The 26,115-nt window shown below is 44.2% G+C and overlaps 2 protein-coding genes across 10 annotated transcripts in view; one reads left to right on the forward strand and one right to left on the reverse strand.

Annotated features, from left to right (window-relative positions):
• Nucleotides 1–13,318, reverse strand: part of CCDC92 (coiled-coil domain containing 92) — a 29,714-nt gene extending 16,396 nt beyond the window's left edge. Inside the window, exon 1 of one of the 2 annotated variants that reach the window (XM_004276656.2) lies at nucleotides 13,179–13,318. The gene's annotated coding sequence lies outside the window, so the exon portion shown is untranslated. Of the gene's footprint in view, nucleotides 1–12,567; nucleotides 13,023–13,178 lie in introns of those variants that run through there. The other variant, XM_033440744.2, reaches the window with a different exon arrangement.
• Nucleotides 13,319–13,320: 2 nt separating this feature from the next.
• The window catches only part of ZNF664 (zinc finger protein 664), a 34,948-nt gene continuing 22,153 nt past the window's right edge, over nucleotides 13,321–26,115 (forward strand). For 6 of the 8 annotated variants that reach the window (XM_033440750.2, XM_033440747.2, XM_033440751.2 and 3 more), the window contains exons 1-2: nucleotides 13,868–14,027; nucleotides 14,613–14,750. The gene's annotated coding sequence lies outside the window, so the exon portion shown is untranslated. Of the gene's footprint in view, nucleotides 13,474–13,867; nucleotides 14,028–14,612; nucleotides 14,751–26,115 lie in introns of those variants that run through there. The other 2 variants (XM_049698615.1, XM_049698616.1) reach the window with 2 other exon arrangements.

Genomic DNA, 26,115 nt, shown 5'->3' on the forward strand with positions numbered 1-26,115 from the left:
CTCTGGATCCGGAGCCAGCGTGCTGCAGTTTGATTCCTAGCCCTGCCACTTATTAACGATGCACCTTTGGGCGAGTTATGTATAACTGCCCAAATGGGAAAACTGCCAAATGGGAAAATAGTACCTACTTTATTGGGGTTGTTGTGAAGATTAAATGAGTTGACCTAAAGAGGCGCTGTCCGGGACTTCCCTGGCGGTCCAGTGGTTAAGACTCCGTGCTTACAATGCAGGGGATACGGGTCTGATCCCTGGTCAGGGAACTAAGATCCCACATCCCACGTGGCAAAAAAATAAAAATAAAAAATAAGGAGGCGCTATCCAATAGAACTTCCTGCAGTGGTGGAAATATTCTCTTCTCTGCTGTCCAGTGAAGCTCATGACACACTGAGCCCCTGATATGTAGCTGGTGTGTATGAGAAAAGGAAATTTTCTTTTTATTTACTTTGATTTGACTTAATTCAAATTTAAGTTGTCCCACGTGGCTGGGGGCGACCACATTGGGCGGCGCAGATTTAAAGCGTTTACAGCTGTGCCTAGAACTACGTACCGGCTGCTGTCGGTGCTCCGACACGGAGAGCCATCCCCAAGCGCTCCCTGGCTCGCAGCTACTCCACTGTGGAGCCCGCCGTGGCTGCTCTCTGCACTGCAAGAACGCTTCAACTGGACTTTATTCTAACTGTCATTATCATCATCCCATCCCATCTTGCGTCTTTATAGCATTTATCACTACCTAAAATGAGGTCATTGGTTGCTCTTTCTTACAGGACTAGAATGTAAGCTCCATGAGAAGAAGGGCTTTCTGTCTGTTCCCTGCTAGAATGCCAGCGCCCAGGGAAGGCCTCCCTCTAGTAATCTGAGGTGGCCCTTTAAGAAAGCGTTCTCTCTAGTTGAGAATTAGTGGTAATCTCACCCAGTCTCTGGTCTGACACCCCCCGCAATTAGGTAGTGCCTTTTGTATTAGTGACATGAGAGGACTTGGAAATACTTCTCTGACTGGCATGGGAATAAGGCAGAGGAGGAAGGAGAGCTAGTTCATGCATGCCTTTGGGAAGCTCGCAAATAAAAAGGCCAGAAAACTATCAAGCCATGTAAAAATGAGATACAGTTTAATTTCAGTGGGAGGGAAAGTGTGTGCCTGTTCAGGACATTCTGCAGAGCCTGTGACACACGGGATCTCACTGGGTGCAGCTTACACACCTGGACAGTTATTCCTGTCGGGGGCTGACTGTGTGGGTTCCTGGCGCTCACATGGGCACAGCACCAAACCCGAGAGGTGGCTCTGCCAGCGTGAACTGGGCTGGCTTTGCGCTTTCTCAATTTTCGGTGGTGGCAGAAACTCAGAAATTCAGGAAATGCGCATGCCGAGCTCTGACGATGCTTTTCCTGGTCAGTGACAGAGAGAGAAAAAAGAGGACAATGCAGCGACTTTTCCATAAAGCTAACTTTATTCAAAGGACAAGTTTTTATTTTCATTTTAGAACCTCCCAATTAAAAAACGCACCGTTCCATGAATTCTACAAGCCTAGAAACCACTCGAGTCGCCAAGAGGTTATGGTGATGGCCAGGAGCTTAACATCATCATTGATTTTGTTTTTTAATTTATCTTTTGGAGTTTACAAGGCGCACTGCAACAGGCCTAACAACCAAGCTTCCTTTTACATATGCACCTCGAGGTTAAAGGTCAAGCCAGCATATGGTCTAAAGTGCTAGCTGTGTACTCAGTCCTATGCCTGTAGCTTATTGGGCATATAAGACTCAGCCACCAAAGTACACAGAAAACAAAGTATAATTAAATCCTCCTGAGGATGCTCAGTAAGGAGCTAGGGGAAGGGTAACCCGTCACAGCCCCTGAAGCTCCTTCTCAATTACCTGCCTGCCTCTCATATGAGACTTTGTGAATCCCTGGCATGTGAGGACCATGCCCCAGTCATTTTAGCGTTCCTGGTACCTTACACATTGCTGGGCACATGGAGGTGCCTAAGGAATGTCGAGTGGCTAAGGACTGCAGTGACCAAGATGGTCTGAAGAGGCTGGGACTGGAGCTGGTCCTTAAGGATGGTCAGGGTTTACACAGGAGGAGGTAAGTGAGAATGAAGTTTTGGAAGTCACAGTGAGACCATTACACTGTCTGACATGGAAAGAACATTCTGGGGAGTGGTGGAAAATAAAATCAGATAGAAAAGCGAGGACTGGATTTGAGTTGCTTATTAAAAGCCGCTCAGAATAGTTGAGATGGAAGAGAGAGGAAATGGGAAGAGTTGAGCTTACCCATTACAACCAAAGCTCTACCAGAGGGAATTGAGTCTGGTGGGGATGATGCAGGGGGAAGGGAAGGGGAGGGGAGGGGAGGGGAGGGGAGGGGAGGGGAGGGGAGGGGAGGGGAGGGGAGGGGAGGGGAGGGGAGGGCAGCAGCAACACAGCCTGAAGCTCCAGAAAATCAGCATAAACATAGTAAACAACAGAACTGCCTTGTACTGAGGGCTCACATATCCGGGAGCACCAAGCTACACATGGTAGAAGCACTCTGACGACTAGACGTCCTCCTCCCATCTCACACATTAGCAAACAAGCTGAAAGGGTTAAAGGACTTCCTTTAAGTCACAGCTAGCAAGTGGCTGGGTGGGGCTTCATCCCAAACCAGGCTGACTCCAGGGCCACGCCCTTACCCATGAACGCCACTGTTCTCCCCAGGTGGAGATGATGCATGCCTTACAGAGCCAGAGCATCCTTTGCCCCGTATTCTACTTGTTAAAACATCCTTTGCCCCATATTCTACTTGTTAAAACTCCTCTTCCGCTCTTTTCTGCTCCTTCCCCCATATTTTAAGTTTTAAGCTTCTCCAGTCTACTCTTTTTTGCTCAGTGCTAACCGGGGGAATTCCACTGCTTATTCTTGATGCTTGTGAAGAAAACATCTCAGAATAAGAGAGAATGTTTCTTCGCTCCTAAAGCTGCAGAGAAGCAGACACTATTCTGGGTTAAGAAGCTATAGTTCTGGTAAAGAACCATAAGCGTACTCTGCTATTCAGTGTGGAAATGTGTGTAAAGTTATATACTTCTGTTTTATTATCAAACAAGTATTTTAAGACATTTCGACTTCAGAGATTATTTCTGACTCATTTAAAATGTAACTCAATTTCTAAAAGTTTGCTTTTCTAATTGGTTGCCTTACTTGATAATTTATCATCGTAGTAATATAATTTAAAGAGATATCTCTGTTTTGAAGATACAGAATTTTTTAATTTTTAAATTTTTAAAAAAATAATCTTTTATTATTAAAACACCTTTAATCCCCCCTTTTTTCTTATATCTTTATTGGAGTATAATTGCTTTACAGTGTTGTGTTAGTTTCTGCTGTATAACAAAGTGAATCAGCGATACGTACACATATATCCCATATCCCCTCCTGCTTGAGCCTCCCTGCTCTAGAAATTTTAGGGCTTCCTGGTTAGTTAGAGGAGGGGCTTTTGCTCTTCCTACAGAAGGCTGAATTAAGTGCAGACACTAACACATTCTTTATTCAGATGGAGTTTGAGTCTGCCCGTTCAGATCAACAACTGGTGTGACAACCCGGATGGCTACCAGCATGGGGAGGAGAGAAAGAGGAGGACAGGGGCTGCTTGCTGAGATAAATGTAATCCAGCAAAGAGGGGCGAAGGTAACACCCATCGGGTCTTGCTGAGGAGCTGGCCTGCTTCCGCAATCTGACCGACCTGCTTGGAATACCCTCCACGGAGGATTTTCGTTTTCCTCAGAGAATCTACACAGTCACTGTTTTACAGCTGCTGCACGATACAGTTGGTGATATTGGTCCAGAGAATACACGGAGTTGGTGTGTAAATTTTATGACTTGAGACAAGTGTAGGCAGTCAGAATTTGAGGGGGAGCATCCCGCTGGTGAACCCCATTTGCGGGTCTGACCGAGTTAGGCAGTGGTACCCCCGGGGAGACTGGAGGTCTGGAGACACTATGGGTTGTCACAGCTGGGGAAGGGGCACATCTGGCACCTGGTGGGTAGAGGTCAAGGGTGCTGCAAAACAGCCTACGACGCACAGGAGGGCCCTCACAATGCAGAATGGTCCTGCCCCGTGTCTCAGCACTGGGTCAGAGTCAACCTAATCTGAGGCAGGCCTTTTGTGCCTTCTGACGAGGTTTACTCTGCTCTCCTTGGGTTTCCGGGATTGCTAGTAAACCGTGGGTGACGGAGTGCTCAGGAGGGACAGGTCCCAGCCACGTGCAGCCTCCTTCCTATAACAGAGGGCTCCTGACCTTGGAGGAAAGGCAACCATCAGTGAGACTCCCAGGGTGCCTGCTGGAGACGGTTTCTTCTCCACGTCTTCAACTCTTGGTGAGGCAGGTGTGCAGAAAGGCACCGCTTTACCGGCCTCACTGTCCTGGGTCAGGATGTGTGAATCTCCTTTCTTCGGCTCAGAAGAAAGGGGCTGCGGGTAAAATGTGCCTAAGAATATAAATCATTTTCCTCCTGTTATCGGATGGTATGAGATGTTGCTTTTCCTCTGTGAATGCTTAAGTGAACTGAGAAATGGAGAGGGTGAATGTAAGAGAATTCTGCAACCCCCAAATAGGGACTCCAGATTTACGGTTATAAAGCTGCATATTTCTGCAGACATTAAATGTATATATCGAAGTTGACCCAATATACGCTTTCAGCAGGAGTGCTCTGATCTAAACCATCAGGGAATCTCTAGGAAATGATGATGTGTAAAGGCTTTAACATTTCTTGAACGCAAAGGAATTCCTGTTTTTAAGAGGACCACTAAATACTTGCATAAATCTTAAGACGCTTCTAAAGACTCCTAAGCAATTTATGAAATCATACCAGAACTCTTAATATTTCACATGTACTGACACTTTAAATTTCCAGGCTGGGAGAAATGAAAGTACAGGCTCCATGGCCACCCAGGAAACCTGTTCATGAAAAAGGGCCATCATTTAAACTTTGTAATTTGCAGAAATATATTGGAGAAGTTAAAGAAATGTGTTGAGCTGCCAATTTAAAAAGTGGTTTTCTGCTTGGAAAAGGTCACTTCCAGAGTAAAAACAATTACTCAGGTTATAAAATCCCAGTTTGGAAATAAGATACAGGTGCAAACTGAAAAGCTATTTATCTTCTTTAAAAAGCTGCAGTACTAAGAACAAGAAAGAAGGTATTCCAGCAGAACATGGAAGACACATGAAGAATTACATTATTAAAATACTCTTGGGGCAAATCCTTTCGTATATTGTTTAGTGACTTTGGGGATGTAAATGAAGGTTCTGTTTCCCTCTGCTGGGGGATATAAAGGATCACAGTTCACTCTTTCACTGAAGAAAACACCTTTCTCTGAGCCCCTCTGAGCAAGGCGCCTCTGAGGTCATCTGGGAGATGGCAACGAATAAAACAGATGCGAACCCGGCCGCCACAGACCTGACAGGGGAGGGACAGACGATCCTACACATATCAGTTCATACCAAGCAGTGGGATTTCTGCCAAAAGGCTACATTAAACTGAACTTCCTAAATTCCTTACCGACCATTGTTTAAGAGTGGGTAACCCTAAACATGAGCATACAACTAAAACGAGTTACATCGTAAGAAACTGGTACCTCCATCATTTGCTTTTTACAAATCTCAGACAATATTACACTGTGTTAGCCTATGAAACGACTTGCATTAGCTGAGTAATGTTTTAAGATGCCATACTTCTCTGAAAAATTTTTAGTATCAACAACTGCATTAGTTAGTGTAAATTATATGTTATTTTCTAAAATCCCTAATTCTCTTTGGACTGATAGTGAGGTAGTTAATAATTTATATTTACCTAAAGACTTGTAAAGAGATTAAAATTCAAATAGGAAAAAACACACCTTATCACCTCACAATCCCTGTGAGTCATCTGCTAGGTATTTTTGAACACTTATTCTTAAAGCCCAAATTAACAAGGTAAAATCAATCGATATATAATGGGCATCTGATATGTCTGATAACATTTTAAAACCACAATTTAAAATCTCTAAATAATATACTGTCATTGAAATATACTGTTTGGAACCATGTTATGTATGTGTGGTATATTTGAGGTATATTTAAGTAAATCAGTAAAAACTTGTGTATAATTGAGGAGAAAAGACTAGTAGCTCACAGAAAAGAAAATTATTCTCTGGGATGCAAACTGTTGTCAACAAAGAAGGATCTGTATTCGTCTTGCCTCTGTAGGGTACGTCCAAAGGCAAGACATATTGCCCCCAGTGCAACATGTAATGCTGCTTTTCCTTGTTACTCTTTTTCTGACCCTCGTTCTGACTGCGGTCAACTGTGAAAATAGCGAGGGCACCTCACGTGGGGAGGAACTCACGTTTCTAATGGTCCTCGTGTTACCCTACGTTGGGGCCATTTTAGAAACATTCTCCCTTTGGTGAATAACATGGTGCAGGCTATCTTTGACCAGGCATCCTTTTCAGACTGACCGGTCCCTTCTGGCAGCTCTTATCCATGCTGCACTTGTCCCAGATCAGGTCCTCCATGGTATAAGGTCGTTTGGAGGCTGGCAGGGAGTCCTTGTAACCAGACATTTTGGCACTCCCCAGACAGCACCTTAGTAGCTCCTAAGGATTTAATTTCCTCATCTTGCTCCTGTGCCCATGGCCTTGTACATGCACATGTAAGGGGATGCTAGGGATAATTCGACAGGAGTGGTATGCTCCAATTTCCCCAGTGTAGTTCAACAGCATTGTATGAGCTACATTATTTGTCAGGCTCACATCAAAGAGAGCAGCTCAGCTCTCCCCTTTAGGGGGGGTGGCATTTGTAAATACATTCAAATTTGTCTTATTCAAACAGGGCAATGATTTCCATGTGACCATTTAGTAATCTCGCCAGATGTAGAAGATACTTATGTACCAAGGCTGACAAATGACCATCAAAAAGATTCCTGAAATATTTTATTTCTGGATTTGGCACATTAAATGTGTCTTCTTATAATTGGAGTCCACAATTTACAGGTCAGATTGTAAATAAAGCTGTAAGGCCCTACACATTTGCTGTATCATTCAGAATCAGAAGAGGTGGTTAAATGTCAAGACGAAATTGTGAAAAATAGCCTGGCAGGATTATGCAAAAACTGGACGGAAGCAGCCAGATGCTCTACCTATAGATTGTGAACACGAGAGCTTTAACAAACAAAAAACTGGGACCTTCATCTAAAAGACGGAGTAGGCTTATGAGACTTCTAAAGGCAGATTGTTAATGTGCTGGATGAAGCTGTGCTCTATCACTGGGCAGCATTGATAAAGGGTGTCGACGCATTGCATGCACAGGTGCAAGAAGCCGAGTGACGGGGTTCACTTTAGGGTTCAACAGTCTGCGCTGTCATGTCAACCTTCCCGCAGGGATTTATAGTTCTGTGGGCGACTAACACTAACGTACCGAAGACTCACAGCATCTCTGGTAGGGAGACACTGGCCTCAACTGCTTAACAACTTCTAACTTCACTCGGTTTTCCTCTAAGGCTCAGAGATGGATAATCTGCTTCCCACTTGAGTTTCAGACTTGTGATGATAAGCTGCCCAGGAAGGTCCAGTCCCGGTGGCCCCCGAGCCTACGTGGGAAGGCGCTCTACTCCACCCGCAGCCTGCTGGGGGGGAGAAGTCAATGCACCTTTCCAGTCAATGATCATCCTAAACTGCTCTGAGTTCCATCCTACAACTGTGGATGAGACACGAGAACACCTCCTAACTGTCTCCAAGAAGGTCTCACCTCTGGCCATATTTGTTCCAACTCAGATTTTTATTTTGTCTTCCCCCCAAAACCCTGCCTTTGCCCTCAAACAATAAAGTTGGGCTTTGCTCATCTCTGAACCAGGTCCTAATACCACAGCCTTACTATATTGAGAACACTGTTTCTGTCAAAGACTGACTCCAGCACTTTCTTGATGGGAACTAATTCCTCACTTGAAACCCATCACACAATGCAGAGGCTGAGAAGGATGACACAGCCTTTCTCTCTGTCATCAAAGACTATGTCCCCGCCTCCCCTGACCCGGTGCAATAGGGCATGTCTGTGAGCAAGTATCTCAGTGGCTGAAAGCTGCTGCTCTGTTCCACCAGGATTTCTTGTCTGGTCACCAGGACTTAACCAAAAGATAAAGATGACTCACTCTCAAAGACAAGGATTGACCCCTCCTTGGAAAGAATAGGCCCTACCTAATAACCTCTGCTATGTACTTATCTATGGGAACAGAAAATTAAAAAACAACAAAGCCTTTCTTCATCTTTCTTGTCAATGTGCAAGACATATTTCTAAAAACTGGATCTGCTCCCAAATGCCACAGCCACTGAGGGAAAAATAATACCAGTGCCCTTTACCTGAGTTGACACTTGTGACAGTTGGAGAGACAGGGGCAAAAAGAAAGCCTCCTTCAATGTCTGGAGTATGGCAGGAACCTAACCTCCTACACTTGATCATCACTAAAAGAATTAGATAGAAACCATTAGAAAAATATGGCGGTCCCTGGATTATTAAGCCACGACAGTGATGGAACTGTACCTTGGGGAGCTAATGTTTTCACACTGACTTTGCACCAAAGATGGCCCTTTAAGAGTATGGTGCCACTCATTTCTAGGTGGAGTGAGTAACTTTAAGAAAAACAGTACTGTAATAATACTGGGAATTATAATTGATACGTGGCAGCAATGTGTGAGCAATGTCACATAAGAAATGCCTCATAGGGACTTGCCTGGTGGTCCAGTGGGTAAGACTCTGCGCTCCCAATGCAGGAGGCCCGGGTTCGATTCCTGTTTGGGGAACTAGATCCTGTATGCTGCAACTAAGAAGCCTGCACATGCCGCAACTAAGACGTCTGCATGCCACAACTAAAGATCTCGCGTGCCAGCAACTAAGACCCAGTGCAGACTAAATAATTAATTATAATTAAAAAATTATTTTAAAAAATGCCTCATAAACCCTCTTACCTACATGGTAAATAACAGGGGTCCAGGGTGCATTTAGAAGTAGGGTGGGAAGAAGTCTCAAGAGCAAAGGATAATGGATCCTATACTATCTAAATGTAACATATTAAGTGTTGTCAAAGAGGCAACAAAGAGAAACATTGTAGCAGCAGAGTATCACATGCCTAGAATTCCATTTATTAAAAGTGTTCTTCTTTTTCCTCTCCTTTATTGTAAGCTTTAAGCATCTCCGGCTTATTCTTTTGTGCTAGCCGATGGAATTTCACTGCTCAATCCTGAGAATCTGGCTAGGAGAAAGAATCTTGAAAAGAGGAGAACACTTCTTCCCTTACAGCTCCAGAGGAGTAGAGACTTCTTGCTTCAAACAGTTATTTCTGATAAAGTGGTAAACTGGGATAATCACTAAGGTATTCATTTCAGTCTGCTCCCCAGTGTGGAAACTCCCATAAAAACATAAACTCCTGTTTTCTGATTAACAAAGACGTCTTTTAAGACATCTGTGAGATGCCTTCAGAGAGCATGGTGAGGAGCTGTAAAATGTAACCTTTCACTTCTAAAAAGGCCACTTTCTAACTGGTTGCCTTACTTGATAATTTGCTGTTCTGCTCATAATATTTAAAGCAGCATCTGTGATTTTTTTCCCCTGAAGGAATAAATACTTGTAAGATTTCCTTATTTTATTTTTTGGTTTACCAGAAGAACTTAGTATTCTTCTCTTTTCCTTTCGTGCATAGAGTATAAATAAACGATGCACCTCTGGTTCAAACAAAATTTTAAAATCTTTGTCTTATTTAAATTATCACACCCAAATTCAGCTGGTGGATAAGAGCCACAAAAGTATGGGACAAACTCATCTGCTAGAGAACAAAAGAGAGGAACTATTTTTTAAAGGTTTTTAAAAATTAATTACATGTATATATTAATTCAGAACTGTTTTCCCCCCTCTAACTTCTTCCTAAATTGGAGAGGTCAGAATCTGGTTTAACTCAACTGGCCTCTTTACCATCATGTTCCACTTAAATCCTTGTGCAGACAGCATTTATTGGGTTCTCTGCTGTTTACAGGAAGCTCTGCTCTGCTCCTGGGCCACAGAGTCCTATCCCCACTGATCCACTTAATACATGTATTGTGATTGACAGTCAATAGCCTAATCTTTGTTATAACAGATAGAGCATCATTCTTATTGTTGATAAATTATCATTCCCAGATTTCACTTAGTACAAATGGGACACGTCTTTTTCTTCTTCAAACACAAAACTCCAATCCACCTAATCTGTTCGGTCCGCTGAAATGCTGCTTCTCCTCAGCTGTGTTTTACCTGCCAACATGTATTTAAAAACGAGGTAGACAAACTGAAAAAAGTCCAGTGCAACTTACTGTTAGTGGATATGAATGGACTTTTTGCTGTGGAATTTGAGTCATGTTTGACCAATGAAATAAACAGAAACTAAAATGCACAGCAAGCACAAGAATCAGCCCTTAATCAGTATCTTTCAAAAAATAATTTCAGCTAAGAATCTATTCACCTGCACAACATGCTGACTCTCAAAAGAATGACTGACATCATTCCATTTTTAAAAAGAGCTTTAAAAAAAAGACTCCTCTGCTTGCCTTCATAGAAAAGGGTAATTTTCTTCTTGATTAAATGTTTATTACAGAAAATAAAAGCCAAAAGAAGAAATACAAATCAGCGTAATTAAGAAGAGTCTTTTAAAATAAAACACTGAACGTGAGGGTGCTTTATTACCTGTAAAGCCCCACGCAAATGCAAAGTAGGATTAGAATCACCTCTGATATCAGGGTGGCCTCTACCCCAGTAAAAGTCTTCCTAGGGTTGAAGTAGGTGTCTGGGATGTTGTCATGCCCACAACTGCAGAAGCCAGAGTAAGAAATAAAAAAGAACCACAATGCCCTCCAATCCAGATGCCACTGGAGTCCCTCAGTGCCCCCCCCTCACGAGGCCTCTCCCAGGCCAGTGTGACACCTCCTAGTAGCCATTCCTGCCCAGCGGGGGACCAGCTTATCCGGAAACTCCGCAGGGAAAGAGCAGCCCCTTTTGTCACTGGAGGTTCTAATCATAAGCGACTTGTGCTTTTATGTCAAAGTGAAGTCTCTCTTCCTGTAAGTACTACTTGTCTTCTTTGGAACTCGCGGAAATAGAAAATCCCTCTGCTGCGTGACAGACCCTGAATACTTGAAGACAATTAGGACACATTCACTTCCCTACCCAACCTTTCTGCAGGTTTAAATGTCAAAGCTGGCGATGTGAAAATTGGTGTCACTAAGCTAGCACCTACCTAACTAGTCTGGAACGTCAATCTGAGTCAAACATTTATTGCACCCTTGGTGTGTGAAGCATATAAAGGCGCCTAGTTTCTGCCCTTTAAGGATATCCAATCCAGTAGCTACAATTTATCTTAGTTAATAAACATAGCGTGCCCACTATATCTTAAGAACTTTTTATGGCTGACCTTGTTCCAGATAAAAGAAAAAAGGCTCATGTCTTTTCTTGCCAGAAATATAAGAAAATTATAAATATAATATAAAAATAAGTATTTCTTAAAAGCCTCAACACTGTTAACATCAGTATTGCTGCAAATGCACTCCATCAAGTAATGATGATGTTAAAATGAATTTATGCAACGAATGACAGATGAAAGAGTTAAGCGCCCACATGAGTGATTTTCTGTCGTAAGTAAAAGGATTCATTTTTTAAAAAAAAGAATTAACAATAAAAATATCTAATTTCAAGAAACTTGTTTGTTAGACTGTTGTATTTACATGTGCTACAGTAGAAATCTGATACACACAAATTATTGCCTGGTACTTTAGATTTTAAATATACCTAAACTGAATTTACTGAGTAATTATAACATGATGCAGAGGAACAATAAAAACTATTTTATTTTAAGGTTTTCCAATAGTGTGTATGTATACGTAAACATATGTGTATATACACATAAACATACCATAAGCTTTAAAACCTTCTCCAAAAATATTTCACGTAAGATGAACATTTAGCCTAAAGAAATGAATTCAGAACGTCTTTGGAGGTAAAAGTCACTTTAAATGTTAGCATTCTTTTCCTTATAATTCAACGGCAAGAAAATGCAAGAGAATTCTTGACTGTGCAAAACAAAACAAAACCCATTTAATAAAACAATAACAATGCTCTTTAAATAAACGTCAAACTTAAAAGTATTAAAACGTCAATTCTAGCTTTAACACTCTTACAGGTTGGTTTCTGGAAATGTGTAATATATTACCGTATGACAGCTTGTATTTTGTTATAAGATCGATTACTGCAACCTAAATTACAGAGCACGATCATACTTCCTCTCAGACTACTTCATTTGCATAATTGGAATAGATCATACGGCTCAATATCAAAGCTTAAAATTAATACAGGTCAGCATGAAAACGTAAGTTAGATAAACTAGACTAACTCGCTGTAGCAGACGGCAGCTCTGTCGCCGAGCCTGGAGCTCTGCTGCATATTTGCATTATGCTCAGTTTCATGAATCACAAGCAAATCGTTATCTAGGGTAAACTAAAGCCCATATCAAAGCCTTAGAAAGGGGCTGTAAAGATAGAGTACTTACGTAAAGGGTTATCAGGACAGGAGACAATGCAACTTATCTGGGAGGGTCTCTAACGTCCACGAGGTGGTAAAACGCATTTAAATAGCGATGTGGATTCAGACGGCCTCCTCCCCACAGCATCCCAAACAAAGCAGGGCCAGGCCCTCGGGCGCTCCTGGTGCACCTGCAATGCGGATCCCTCACCCTACAATCCCACCCCGGGGCTGGCAGAAGCGGCCCCTGGGCTGTCCTCTCCTCCCCCTTCGGATTGGCTTGGGTGCGCGGTGGGGACGGACTGCAGCCTCGACTGGAGCCCTGGCAAGGGCATCCCCCTCCCCATAACGGGCTGGAAGACCCTGCAGGCAGCCGGCGCGGGAGTCGCTGCGCCTCACTTTTGCCCTCCTTTCCACCTCTCGGTTTTTCTCCCCGAGATGTCTCCGCAACGGGACACCCTTCCCCAGCCCGTGGGTCGGGAGCACCCCTCCCCCTGCAGTGAGGGCTTTAAAAATTATCTAAATGAGTTTCTGCCGCGACAGATGCCTCCGCCCCCCCACCGGCGCCCGCAGAGCCTCACTGCAGGTACCGCCAGGTGAGCGGGGCTGGACTCGGTCACACCTCGGGCCCCGCCTCACCTGCGGGCGCGGTCGTCGCGGTCCTTCAGGCGGCTCCCCCCCTCGGCGCGGTCCTCCCGGCGGGCGGCAGCGGGGGCCTGCGGTCCATGGGCGGGGCGGCGGGCGGGGCTGGCTCCCGGCTCCGGCCCTGCCCCGGCCCGGCCGCCGAGGGAGGTCAGTGGGCACCGCCCGCCGAGCGCATCTCGCCGGCTCCCACCCGAGCGCTCGCCGCGGTGCACGCTGGGAGCGGGGGCCGGGGCGGCGAGGCCTGTCCACGCTGACCGGGAGGGCGGCAGAGGCGCCGGCGCGGCGGCGGGTCTGTGTCTGCGGGGAGGGGCGGGGAAGGCCGATCGATACTCACTTCCCGGGGAGGGGGCGACGCTCCCCTCCCGCAGCTGTTACGGGTTGGGGAACGGACCGAGGGGAAGGGAGGGTCTGGCCGGTGGGACGCAGGCGCAAAGCTCAGGTGCGGCCGCACTGCGGTTGCCCGGGGTAACGCGGGCCCGGGTGGGGCGCGGGGGAGGAGGAGCGAGGCGGGCAAGCGGGAGCGCGCGCGCGCTGGGCGGTGGGGGTTGGGGGGTACCCGGGACCAGCCTGGGACTGGGGGGAGGGCACGCGCGGGCGGCCAACGGGGGCGGGGGCAGGGGAGGGGGGAAGGGGAGAGGGCCGGGCGGCGCGCATGCGTGCGGCCCCCGCTCCCCTGGGGCTCGCTGGCCTCGTGCGTGCGCACGCGCGCTGTCCCCCGGAGGCGTCTGGGTGTGCGGAGCGCGCGCGCGCGGCTTGGAGGCGCACCTGTGAGGTGTCCCTTGAGGAGAGGGAGGGTGGGTGCGCGGAGTCCGCGGCCTGGGGCGCTTCAACCCCTCACTTGGAGTGAGTTGTGCGGCGGCCGAGCTGCAGTCTCTTTATTTCTTCTCTGAGTCAAGGCGGGGGTGGGGGGCGGGGGCCGGGGAGTGGGCTCGGGGTCGGAAGAAGGATGAGTGGATTAAAGAAAAGAAAAACAACCCATCACTTAGGATGGGCCTCGAGCCGGGGCGGGTGCCCGGGCATCGGTGGGAAAGGTCAGAGCAGCTACCGCGCAGCTGGGCGGCCTGGCGGCCACCGGGCCGGCCCCGGGGAGGGCAGCCTGGCCTCTGGCCTCGGCGAGCCGGCGTGGGCCCGCAGTGCCGGGGAGCGGGGGTTACAGATGGCGGCAGGGTGCGCGGCGGCGGAGGTGCAGCGGCAGGGGCGAGGCCGGGCGGAGGCCCCGCGGGAGCCGGACTCCCGAGCCGGGCTCCATTGTTGTTGGAGCTGAGGGAAGGGGGAGCAAAACAGCTTTAGAAACCCGTGAAGCCGCGCCTTGGAGCCTTTCCAGGCGGGTCCGCGGAGAGGCGGTAATGGCCGCGCCGTGGGATCAGGGAGCCAGGCTGTGTCGCGGAGAAGCTTGGCTGCATGATGTGATGTTGTGGTTTTTTTTAGAGCGCCTCGCGTCCCAGCAGAGCCAGCCGAGCATCCTACTCAGGTGATGAGGAACCCTCCCGGCACCCAGCGCCGATCGCTGCTGCCGCTGGACGCCTCCATTGTTTGACCATAACAAGGGCCGGATTCTCAACCCAGGTAAACTGGATGGCAGCGCCGTCGAGCTCCCTCTCACCTCCCACATCCAAAGGAACCTCCTCTCCTCTTTCAGGACTTTACTCCAGTTTTCTCCCTGTGCCCTGCTTCTGATTAACTCAACATATCCACCTCCCAGACATTTCCCCATCTGGCTTAATCTTCCCGCATCTCTCTGCCAAGTCACCTCTCATTTCCCTCAAAACTCAGCTCCTTTGTGAAACCTTCCTTGCGAACTCTAACAACTAAATCTCTCTAGGAGGAGCCTGTTCCGGACTTTTCTAGTTGATAGTTGATTGGTTGTCTTATTGCAACAAAGGAGACTAGATGTTTTTTAAAAATTCTGAGCTATTGTTTTTTTTTTTAAAGGAACGTTTTGTGATAGTTTATTGTTTTAAAAGGATCGAACTGTTTTTGTTTCTATATTTTGTCCTTTTTTGGGGGGGCCCTACTTCCTTGGTAGATGCACAGCTTTTTAGAACAGAAAAATGACCTTCGTGTTCAACCCACAGGTTAATTTAAATTTTAAAAATTAGTTTTAAATTAGCAAAGTAAAGCATTTTCTTTGTAAAAATTAAAACATTACAGAGATGGGCTGAAGTCTTTGACTACAAATCTCTGTCCCCAGAGATAACAACTATTATGTTTGGTGTGTATCCTTCTAGATCTTTAAAAATGTTTTTACGATCTAAACAATGTGTGTACTTGTATTATCTTTGACTGTTTTAACAAGTACAAGTGTACTCTAGCTTTCAGTGTTAGCATGTGATGCATTCACTCATTTTGCAGAACTGCTGCATCATGTTCCATAGTTTGAGTGCACCATAGTTTATTTAGCCATTTCCTGGATTGATGGCAGTGGATGTTTTAACTTGATACTTAAACAGCTTCTTTGGTTGTCGTTCTCTAGTGAAATGACATTTTAGTGAAGGGAGCACAAATCTACACTAATTACAGAGCCTAAGCTTTTATGATGGAAGTTCTCTTTGGTTCAGAAATTTACATGTAGGAGCCTCCACCCCTCCCCCCGTTGTAATTGTGACTCTACTACTTTCAAGTCCTGTGACCTTGGGGAGGACATTTAATTACTCTAAGCCTCAGTTTTCTTTTCTACAAATGATGTTAATACCTGCTCTGTCCCACCAAGTTCAGTCATATGATGTATGTGAAAGTCTTTGTAGAGTGTAAAGTGGTATATAATGTTGATTTTATTGGCCTTTGTGATCTGAAGGAATTTTTAATTTACAATATAATTTATATTTTCTTTTTTGACCAGATATGTATATTACAGAATACTACAGATAGCCAACTTTGAATGCTGTTTAATTTCTGATTTTGCTATATTTTTACCAAGTACTGTTAATACATTAGACTTCTGAAAGAGTATTTTACAAAGCACTTTTCATAGTGCTTTACATACCTTAAAAATAAGGCATAAAAATTAGTTGCCTGAGAATAAAGTATCAGCAACTTGAACACTACATAAAACTCTCATAATATGTAAACAGAACTTACTTCCTAGTGATGTAAATTTGTGTATGTGTTTTTCTGAAGCAGCAGCAGATTCAGGTTAGTTTTTATGTCCTTTGAGTAAAATGGATTCTTATGGAGTTTGCAGGCAGTATCAGAGTTTTAACGGTAAATATTTATTGAATAATGTGATGGGTATCGTTTTAAGATGTAAGAGATACCATTAGGGGCTTTGTAGGTGTTTTTCTTTCATTCATATATGCATGAATGTTTGTAGTGTGGTCAGCAAAATCAACTTGACCCTGTTCTCTTGTAATTGATCTATGGGGGGAGAGGAGATCAGAAATTAAACACAATCGCGCAGCTGCATGTAGAATCATAAACTGGTATCTGCTGTGAAAGTGAAGTAGCATTGGCTATGAGAGAGTGTAAAAAGGGGACCAAATTTTAGATTGCAGAAAGAGGGCCCAGGAAAGACTTTTTTGCAAAAATAAGGTTTGAGCTGAGATCTGAAGGGTGAGTAGGCGTCAGTGTAGAATGAGATGGGGGATAATTTTCCAGGCAGGGGAACAGCCTGTAGGAAGGCCCAGAAGGGGGGAAGCTTTGCCCATTCCGGGAACTGAAAGAATGACGTGTGGATAGATTATGGTGGGTGAGGGGCAAGTGTGGCTAGGCAGGGGCCAGATCGTGTAGGGTCTTGTAGGGCAGGTTAAGGATGTTTTATTTCACCCTGAGTGAAATGGGAAACCATTACAAGGGTTCGGTTTTAAGTAGGGGAGTGACATAATCATATTTGCATGTTTAAACAACCACTCCAGCAGCTGCGTGCAGAATGTAGGGGTGGAGAGTCGAAGTGGGGGAGACCAGGTAGGCCATTTCAGAGGTCTTTCTAGAAGAGAAGTGGTCTTTCCCGTCCAGTTCACGTTGACTTTAAACTACCAGCTAAACTAAGGTCAAGATAGGTATTTGATTTTAAAAATAAATAATTGATTTTTAAAATAAATAATTCTTTATTTCTAAAACGTAGCCATAAAAATGCACTTTTTTAATGCGAAAGGCACACATATGTTAAACTAATTATTCATACTATGCTTAACAGAAAAGTATCAGAATCAAATTAAAATTTGGGGTATTTAACATGTTTTTGGTAAGTTTTGTCAAAGCAGGAATACATGAAATAAGACTGAGGCGAGGCTCTAAAATGAAAAGAAGGGAAACATTTGTAGATGCTGTTGGCTTAAAAAAATGAGAATAACAGAAAAAACAGACAAAAAAATCGAGAAAGTGACTGGGCGCACAATGTGTATATAAAAGTCATAGCTTTCTGAATACTAAAAATAACCTGGCAGAAACTAAATGGAAAAACAACCAAAACAGCAGGCTCTGATCACAATGCAACAAAAAACAAGAAACAGGTAAGCACAGCCTCACCGAGACAAGTGCGGTCTGCCTGGAGGAGACCAGAAAACATCCTGAAAGATAAGACAGAATGTCTTAAACAGAAGGACAGGCCGTATTCCTGGATGTGATGTTTAAACGTTATAGAGATGCCCTTTTTTGGGTGAACTGGACAGAATAGTGAGTAATGAGGTGGGACAAACCCTATCTGATTGTTTAAACATATTGTAGAATCATGTTTGTTCTGTACAGGTCACTGGAACCTATTCAGCACCCCAGAGATAAACTGTATATGGGAATGTAATAAATGACAAACCATCGTGAATGCCCTTCAAATCAGGAAGAAAATATGGAAGTAAATATTAAACATCTGGAAAAAAGAGTTATGCACGCTGAGGTGGACAGAGCACAGGCTTTGCAGTCACACAGACTTGAACTGGATTATTTTAAGTGAGGAAAGTACTACCCACCGTGCAGCTTTTGTGAGAGAGAGATACAGGTCTTCGCACCTATGGGGCACTCAAATCTGTTGCTAGTTAACATCAATGTATTAGATTATGTACGCATTTAAAACTGCTTTAAGAAGAAAGAGAAAACAAAACCCTAGGATCAAAAACTAAACCACAAAGTAGGAAAATATTTATGACAAATATAAGTGAAGAGTTAATATCTTCAACATGCAAAGAACTCACACAAATCAATGAGGAAAATCATGAAAATCCACACGTGGTTGCAGGATGTGGATAGTTCACTGGATAGAAGTATAATTTGTTCAACATTTGGAAAGATGTGTGATCTCACTCATAATCAAATAATTGGTAATTACTCCTATAGAAAAGTAAAATTCTCTTCTCAGTAGCAACAAAACCAGAACACATTTAAGAGTAAAACACAAATGTACAAGAGCTTTATGAAAAAAGTAAAAACCTTTACCTGAAGAATTTAAAAGCTAACCTAAATAAATGGGCAGACATTACATGTTTCTGGAAGGGACGGCATCTTTGTAAAGATTGCAATACTCTACAAATTAAACTGTAACTTAAGTGTTATTCCAGTTGAAATCCCAGTGAGACTTATTTCTGGACACTTGATAAATTGCTTCTAAAATTTGTCCAGAGGACTAAATGTGCTAGAGTGGCCAAGAAATTTTTCAAGCGGAAAAATAGTGATGAACGATTTGCTATGCCAGATATCAAAACATACTGTAATGGTACAGTAATGTAAATGGTGAACACAAGAATAGACAAGCTGGTACATGGACAAGTAGAATCCAGTAACAGACCTATATATATATATATATATATATATAGGAATTTATTATATAATAAAGTTGGTATTTTGAAACAGTTGGGCAATGGTGGTTTGATGCATTGTATAGGGAAAAATGACTATTTGGAAAGAAAGATTCTACTTCCCCATATTCAAAAATGACTTTTATTTGAATTAAAGAACTAACTCAAAGACAAAAACACCTATAAAAGTACTAGAAGAAAATATAAGAATTTATTATGTTGGAGGATGTATTATGTTGGGAAAAATGTTTTTGGGGTAGACCATTTAGGTAAGACCAAGGCCCCAAATCGTAAAAGGATGATAAGTTGGAACATCATCAAAGCTGATATTTCTGAGTGACAAAAAAAATCACAAGGTGGCAGACTGGGGAAAAAGTTTTGGTAACATGTATAAACAAAGGATAATAGAATTGACACAATTAAGAAATGAATGGAGAATGTGAATAGTTCTGAGAGAAATGAAAATATCAAAGCAATGACAGGAAATTCAACCTCACTTGTGATTAGGGGAATGGAAATTAAAACAGTGAGTTTTTTTTTTGGGGGGTGGCTCTCAGGCTAAAATTTAAAAGCTGCCCAAGGATGTAGAGAAAAAGGTACCTCGTATATTCTTGGGAACATAAAATTGGTTCGACCTTTCCAGATGACAGTTTGCCCTAACCTGTCAAAATTTTAAAAACACCCATATGCTTTCATCTAGCAGATACACTTCAAGGAATTGATGATATTCTAATAAGAAGATACAAGTTAGTTTGAATGAAGTCTGTCGCAGCATCACTTAGAATGAGGAAGAACTGAAGATGAACACAAAAAATTTGGTGCCTGTACACTACGGAATGTTACGTAGCTTTTTAAAAGAGAGGTAGATTTGTATGTATTGACATAGCCTGGATAGATGTCTAGAATATATTTTTGAGCAGGTTTAATTCCGTTTCTTTGTAAGATACAAAACAAAATAGTGTGTGTGGTTGTGTGTGTGTGTGTTCTGAATAAAAATAGAGACAGATCTAGAAAGATATGTGACTACTTCTGAGGGGAAGAGAATAGGGGAGACTGAATTTTTATTTCTGGGACTGATTTTATATTTATTTCACAATGTTTTGGATTGTTGAAGTTTTTCTTTTCCTTTTTACAATGAGATTTACTTGTAATGAAGATTTTACAATTTCTCACTTAATAAAGGCCTAAATTTAGACTAAAAAATTTTAAGACCTAGGACTTACGAGGATGTAGCAAAAATGTCATACTCTTATGTTACATTAGACATATGTATCAAGAGCCTTAAAAGTAATCATATTCCTTGATGTAGCAACCACTTAGGAGCCATCAAAAGAATATTTTTATTTTTATTTATTTATTTATTTTGCGATATGTGGGCCTCTCACTGTTGTGGCCTCTCCCATTGCGGAGCACAGGCTCCGGACACACAGGCTCAGTGGCCATGGCCCACGGGCCCAGCCGCTCCGCGGCATGTGGGATCCTCCTGGACCGGGGCACGAACCTGCGTCCACTGCATCGGCAGGCGGACTCTCAACCACTGTGCCACCAGGGAAGCCCAGAGGAATATTTTTAAATACAGAGAGGCTTTGCATACAAAAGATATGTATTGTGGAATTATTTTTAAGGGTGCATTTCCTATAACTTTAAGGGTTAAGTTATGGTACATCCACTGGATAATATATTACTGGCCGTTAAAATATTTAGGAAGAAAATGTATTAAAGTGCTTATGACAATGTTGAAGGAAAATCAGGATGCAAAATTGCATATGTGATATGATTAAAACCCTTAGTTAAACAGAAGTCCCAACAACCCTCCACAAAAACCTATGATGGAAAAATGTCTAGAAGAAATTAAATGAAAATCTTAAAAGTTGTGGATTTTGGGTAGTAGGATGTTGGATGATCTAAAATTTTTTGCTTTTTTGATTTTTCAGGATTATGTTATTACATCTATAATTTGTTATTTCATTTATTTTGGAACGTTTACTTTAAAAAAGTACATCATATGTAGAACATGTGTTAGCTGCATGGTTAATAGATATATGCCCTTTAAAAATATAGATCTGTCTTATATATTAAAGTATCCTCTAAAATGTTCTCTAAAAACTAATATCTAAACATTTTTTGAGTGATACATTTGGAGTAAGTTTGAATGAATTTTGTCTCTTCCAACTTTTGGAGGAAAATTGCTTCTTAGCAATATGTAGAATAAAAATAGTTCTCGTTTCTTGTAACTGTAGAATAAATGCAGAAACTTAAAACATGGGCCGTGGAATTTCCTAGTTTGACTCTTGTTAACTCTTCGTGTTCCTAACACACAGATCCAGTCACAGAGCGAGTTGCATTTAACTGAGTCAGGATGAGTAGCACTTAGCCAACTGGACCAAGGGCAGAAGCATTGAGAGCCTGATTATTATGCAGGGCCTGCAAGTGACTCGGCAGAGTGGAGCTCAGGGTGCCTCGGGGTATGCAGTGTAGGTGAGGCTGAAGGGGTTATTCTAAAGGCATGTGCATTTGTTCCCTTGCCAGGGGTTAACTGTGGACCTGCAGCAGGTTCTGTGGACGTGGAGTGGCATGTGGCTTAGTGGAGGACAAAGCCAAGGAAGTGTGATAGTGGAGATAGCGTTGCGGACATGGAAGGGCTCTGGGGGCACATAAGAAGGTACCCTACATGACCCAGATTTGAGGGTAGGGGTGCCAGTCAGGGGAGGCTTTCTAGAGAAGGTGAGCCCCGAAGGTAAATGGCGGGAACAGCAAGTGTGAGGGCCCAGAGTTCAAACGAGCGTTGGGGGGCGGGGCGGGGAGTGGTTGAGGCCTAGGAGCAGACAGAACCTGGCGAGTCTGAAGAAGTTTGGTTTGGCTGGAGCTAGAATCGGAGTGGGCAGCTGTGAGAGATGAACCAGGAGAGGTAAATAGTAGCTAACGCTGATCAGAGTTTGAAAGCCTGGGACTTCCGTGGCGGTCCAGTGGTTTAAGACTCTGCACTCCCAATGCAGGGGGCACGGTGTTCGATCCCTGATTGGGGAACTAAGATGCCGCATGCTGCATGGCCAAAAACAAAGAAACAAACAAAAAAATATATGCCATATGAATAAATTCGGAAATTACACTGAGAATTAATGGAACCCATTGAAAAACTTTAAGCGGGGTAATCAACAATCCATTTTGCGTTTTAGGAAGATTACCTCACAGTGGATAATGGGTTAGAGGAAGGCAAGCCTGGAGGCTTTGCAGTGTTCCAGGGGAAGATGGTGGCCTGAATGACAGCTGAATGTCGGTGAGGTGGGTGGGTAAATTCAGGAGGAATTGAGGAGATAGAGTGACGGAACTGCGTGAGTGGGAGGAGGGTTGATGGTAACCAGGTTTCTGACTTGCAACTGAGAGACCAGTGGACCCATCTACTAGAGTTGAGAACAGAGTTGGCTTTGGTGAAGAGGTGACAGATTGAGTTTTGGACGTGCTGAGTGTATGGGGCTTGTAGGACATGTAGGATCTTCCTGCGAGAATTTGCAAAGAATGATTTTATGGTGCAGATACATGCTTTGTTATATGAATGACTGAGTGCTGTGCATAAATCCGTTATTAAAACTCAGTGTCGCTGTGTGGTAAGCTTTCCTTGGGACGTGATTACACATCTGTGTATTGTTTAAGATTGGGGTATCTGTCTAGCTTAGACTGGACTGTTGATGTCTTTTATATGGAGTTAAGACTTCATGACCCTGACTTTGGGTAATACTGTGGTTGCCTTTTGGGCTAGACTCTGACTCTTTGAGCAGGTGGTGGTCCTAAAGTCAGTCATCCTGTGGTCAGTACTGCTGAATAATTGGAGCGATTTCTATTGATGTTTCCAAACTGGTCGTTCCACACAGAGGTGGGCCAGGACGTAGGCAGAGGGGTGCCCTAGGTCTGATCCATCCGCAGGTGCCTACCTGGCCATTAGAAGTTGTCCTAGTCTATTTGGGCTGCCATGACAAAATACTGTAGACTGGGTGGCTACAACAACAAGTATTTATTTTTCACAGTTCTGGAGGCTGGGAGGTCCAAGATCAAGGTGCCAGTAAATTGAGTGTCTGATGAGGTCCTGCTTCCTGGTTCATAGATGCCGTCTTCTCGCTGTGTCCTCACGTGGCAGAGGGGCGAGGGAGTTCTCTGGGGTCTCTTTCATAAGGACACTCATCCCATTGTGAGGGCTCCACCCACATGACCTGATCACCTCCTAAAGGCCCCACCTCCTAACACCATCACACTGGAGTTAGGGGACACAAACATTCAGGCTGTAGCAGAAGTATGGATAGAGGTCGGAGAATCATTCACAGTGTCCTCACCGCACAGCTGGCATGGAAACCGTGGATGGGTGATATTGTGTAGGCCAGAATGAGGAGGAGCCCAGAGCAGAGCTGGGGCATATGACCCATCAAGGAAAAGGTAGGGGAGACCTTTAAATTCTCAAAAGAATTCATCAGAGAGGAGGAGGATGTCTTAGAGAACATTTGGTTAAAAGAAAATGCACTTGAAATGGCTTAAGTGAAGGGGGATTTCTGAGGAGGCCACCATGGCATCCAGGGCTGTTTCTTGGCTGAGACCCAGTGGTGGCTGGAACGTCAACAGGAATCAGTGCAGCTGCTCTCTCTGCCTTTGTCCCTCCTGAGTCACTGTCCCTGCCAGGTCACTTTATAGACCCAGACTTTCCGCGTCCCAAGTCTAAACTCTTCAGGGAAGAGCATCTGATTGGTTCAGCCCAGCTGATTGGGTCACTGTTGCAGGGCCTACAGGGGCAGATGCGCCAGGCGGTGAGTGCAGAGGAGGGGCTCAGGAGAGGGCGGTTCCTGGCAGCTGAGGAGGAAGTTCCCAGAAGTGGCAGGGGCAGTAGTTTTAAATGTTCACAGATGTGATAAAGGGATAAGGAGTGAAACTAGATTGGGCAAATCAAAGTGTTTAGCCTGAGTTTAAAGAATTACCACAGCTAATCCAAATTGGGAGAACTACAAGATGGATAACCAGTGGCTATGGTAGATACTCATTTGGACAGAAGTTGGAAGAAGGGAGATTTTCAAAAAAAATGAAGTTTAACTTTGGCGTTGTATCAGAAGAATTCAGAGTTTGATTTTAAAAAGCAGTCATTTGTGTTGCTAATACGAAAGCATTTCTACAGCTTTATTCTAACTCTAGAATATGCATTGTCTCTTGTGTCACCTGATATAAGAAATTCAGTAAAGCTATTCTAGAGCTCATTTATTTTTCATAACCTGCAAGTTCATAAAATAATCATAGCTTATTTCCACATCTAATTTTGCAGCGCCTTCCACAGTATTGTGACAGATCTTGTGAGGAAGCCCTTATTAAAGCCAGAGCAAACGTCTGTCCCAAAGAGGTTAGGTAAATGATAAAACAATTCATAAAAATAATCTGAACCCCTTTCCTTCAGAGTAAACCCCATTATGTCCCTCTGGCTTTCAAAATTATTTTTAGATGTGCATGTCAAACGTGTAGGATTAAGCTTCATAGGATTTAAGACTATTTCAATGATTCAAAATACTTGGCATCGGCCAGCAAACATAAGTCAGGTTTTTAGTTAACCAATATGCAGTAACATTACTTTATCTCTGTATTATGCTAGGATTAGGACCTTGTGATAAGCAAGCCCCCAGACTCACAGTTAGGATCAGGGAACCTGCAGAAAGCAGGTTGTACAAATCTTCATGCTGCTTAGCAACGAGTTAGAGGTAGTAATCCACTGTGAAATTCGTTTCAGGTTCTAATGCTGTCGTGTAAATGGCCATGAAGATTTCTGAGCAAGTGTTTGAGCGCCCTCTGGAGGCGTTCTGCACGGTTAAAACAACTCCTACAAAAGGTTCTCTTTAACAGCCCGAGTTGAGAACGCGTGGACTGGATGGCTGGCCTGGTGGGGGTGTAAGTGGGGAGCAGCGAGGGCTGAGGTGGAGCCCACGGGAGCACCGGTGCTTAGGGGGCGCAGGAGTCTCCAGCAGGCTGAGCAGAAGACTGTGGTGGTGAGAGCAGAGTCACAGAGGGAGAGTCCTGCGAGATGAAGGCCGCGCCCGGAGGCTCTTCAGTGGCGTAGTGATGGGTGGAGGAGTAAGTGGGAAGTGGAGCGATAGAAGTCGGGAAGATAAGCCTTGAAGAAGCCTGGGTGGGGAAATGGAGAGAGAGCATGGCAGCTAGAGAAGGCATAGGATTGAATACGGGTTTTCCTTAAGACGGAAGAGGCTTAGCGTTGGTTTAAACGCTGAGAGGAGAAAATAAGCAGAGATCAGATGAAATGGAAAGATGTGTAGGGTGGGGAGGGGGAGAGAGTTGGATTTAAAGCTCCCAGCCTGGGAGACTTGTTGGGGGAAGATGTTGCCTTTTATAGGGACTTCATATGGCGAATTAGTGATTTTCAGTTCATTGTGGGATGATAGGGAAATATTCCTGTTATGAGAGAATGTGGAATTGTCATCATGGAAATGGTTCTCATTCAAGCCAGGCAGGTGGTTGAGCTAAAAAAAAATGGAGTCAGGATGTACCTTTAGCGGACACTGGTGTTTAGAAAGAAGGAATAAAAGAAATGGTCAATGCCTTCAGCAAGGCCTGAGGAGAGGTGAGAAAGTGCAGGGAACTGGAGACGGAGGAGACGTGTGTAACCTAGGGTCAAAGAGTGAAACAGGAGCAAGGGTCTGGCCTTGCGCTCTGACGAGGGGGGCAATGGTTTTGTTTGTTTGGTTGGTTTTTCTGTTTTGTTTGGCTGCACCACACAGCTTGCAGGGTCTTAGTTCCTTCACAAAGGACTGGACCCTGGGCCCTCAGCAGTGAAAGCCCGGAGTGTCCTAACCACTGGACGGCCAGGGAACTCCCAGGGAACAGTTTTGCAGAAGAGGCGTCGTGGGGGTGGGGTATAGAAGGGGGAGTGGGTGTGGGGGAGGCAGGACCGGGAAGTGTAGAGGTCTGCAGAGAAGGCCAGCAGAGAAGGTGGGGAGAGGGCAGTGGTCGTAGCTGGAACAGACGGTGAGCTTCTCTGTGCTCACCCAGTGAGAGCCCTAATCAGCAGTGACTGTGGAAGGAGAATTATATTTGCCTTTCTGCTTTTACAGGTATAAGATTTAAATCTCGTATAACTTCTGAACTACCTCCTGTTTTTCTCAGATTAAGAATCTGGCCAAATGGGAGAGAATGTTTGGATCTGTTCCTGACATTCATGGTGACTCTTGCAC

This window comes from Orcinus orca, chromosome 15 (assembly GCF_937001465.1).
Source record: "Orcinus orca chromosome 15, mOrcOrc1.1, whole genome shotgun sequence".
Taxonomy (NCBI): domain Eukaryota; kingdom Metazoa; phylum Chordata; class Mammalia; order Artiodactyla; family Delphinidae; genus Orcinus; species Orcinus orca.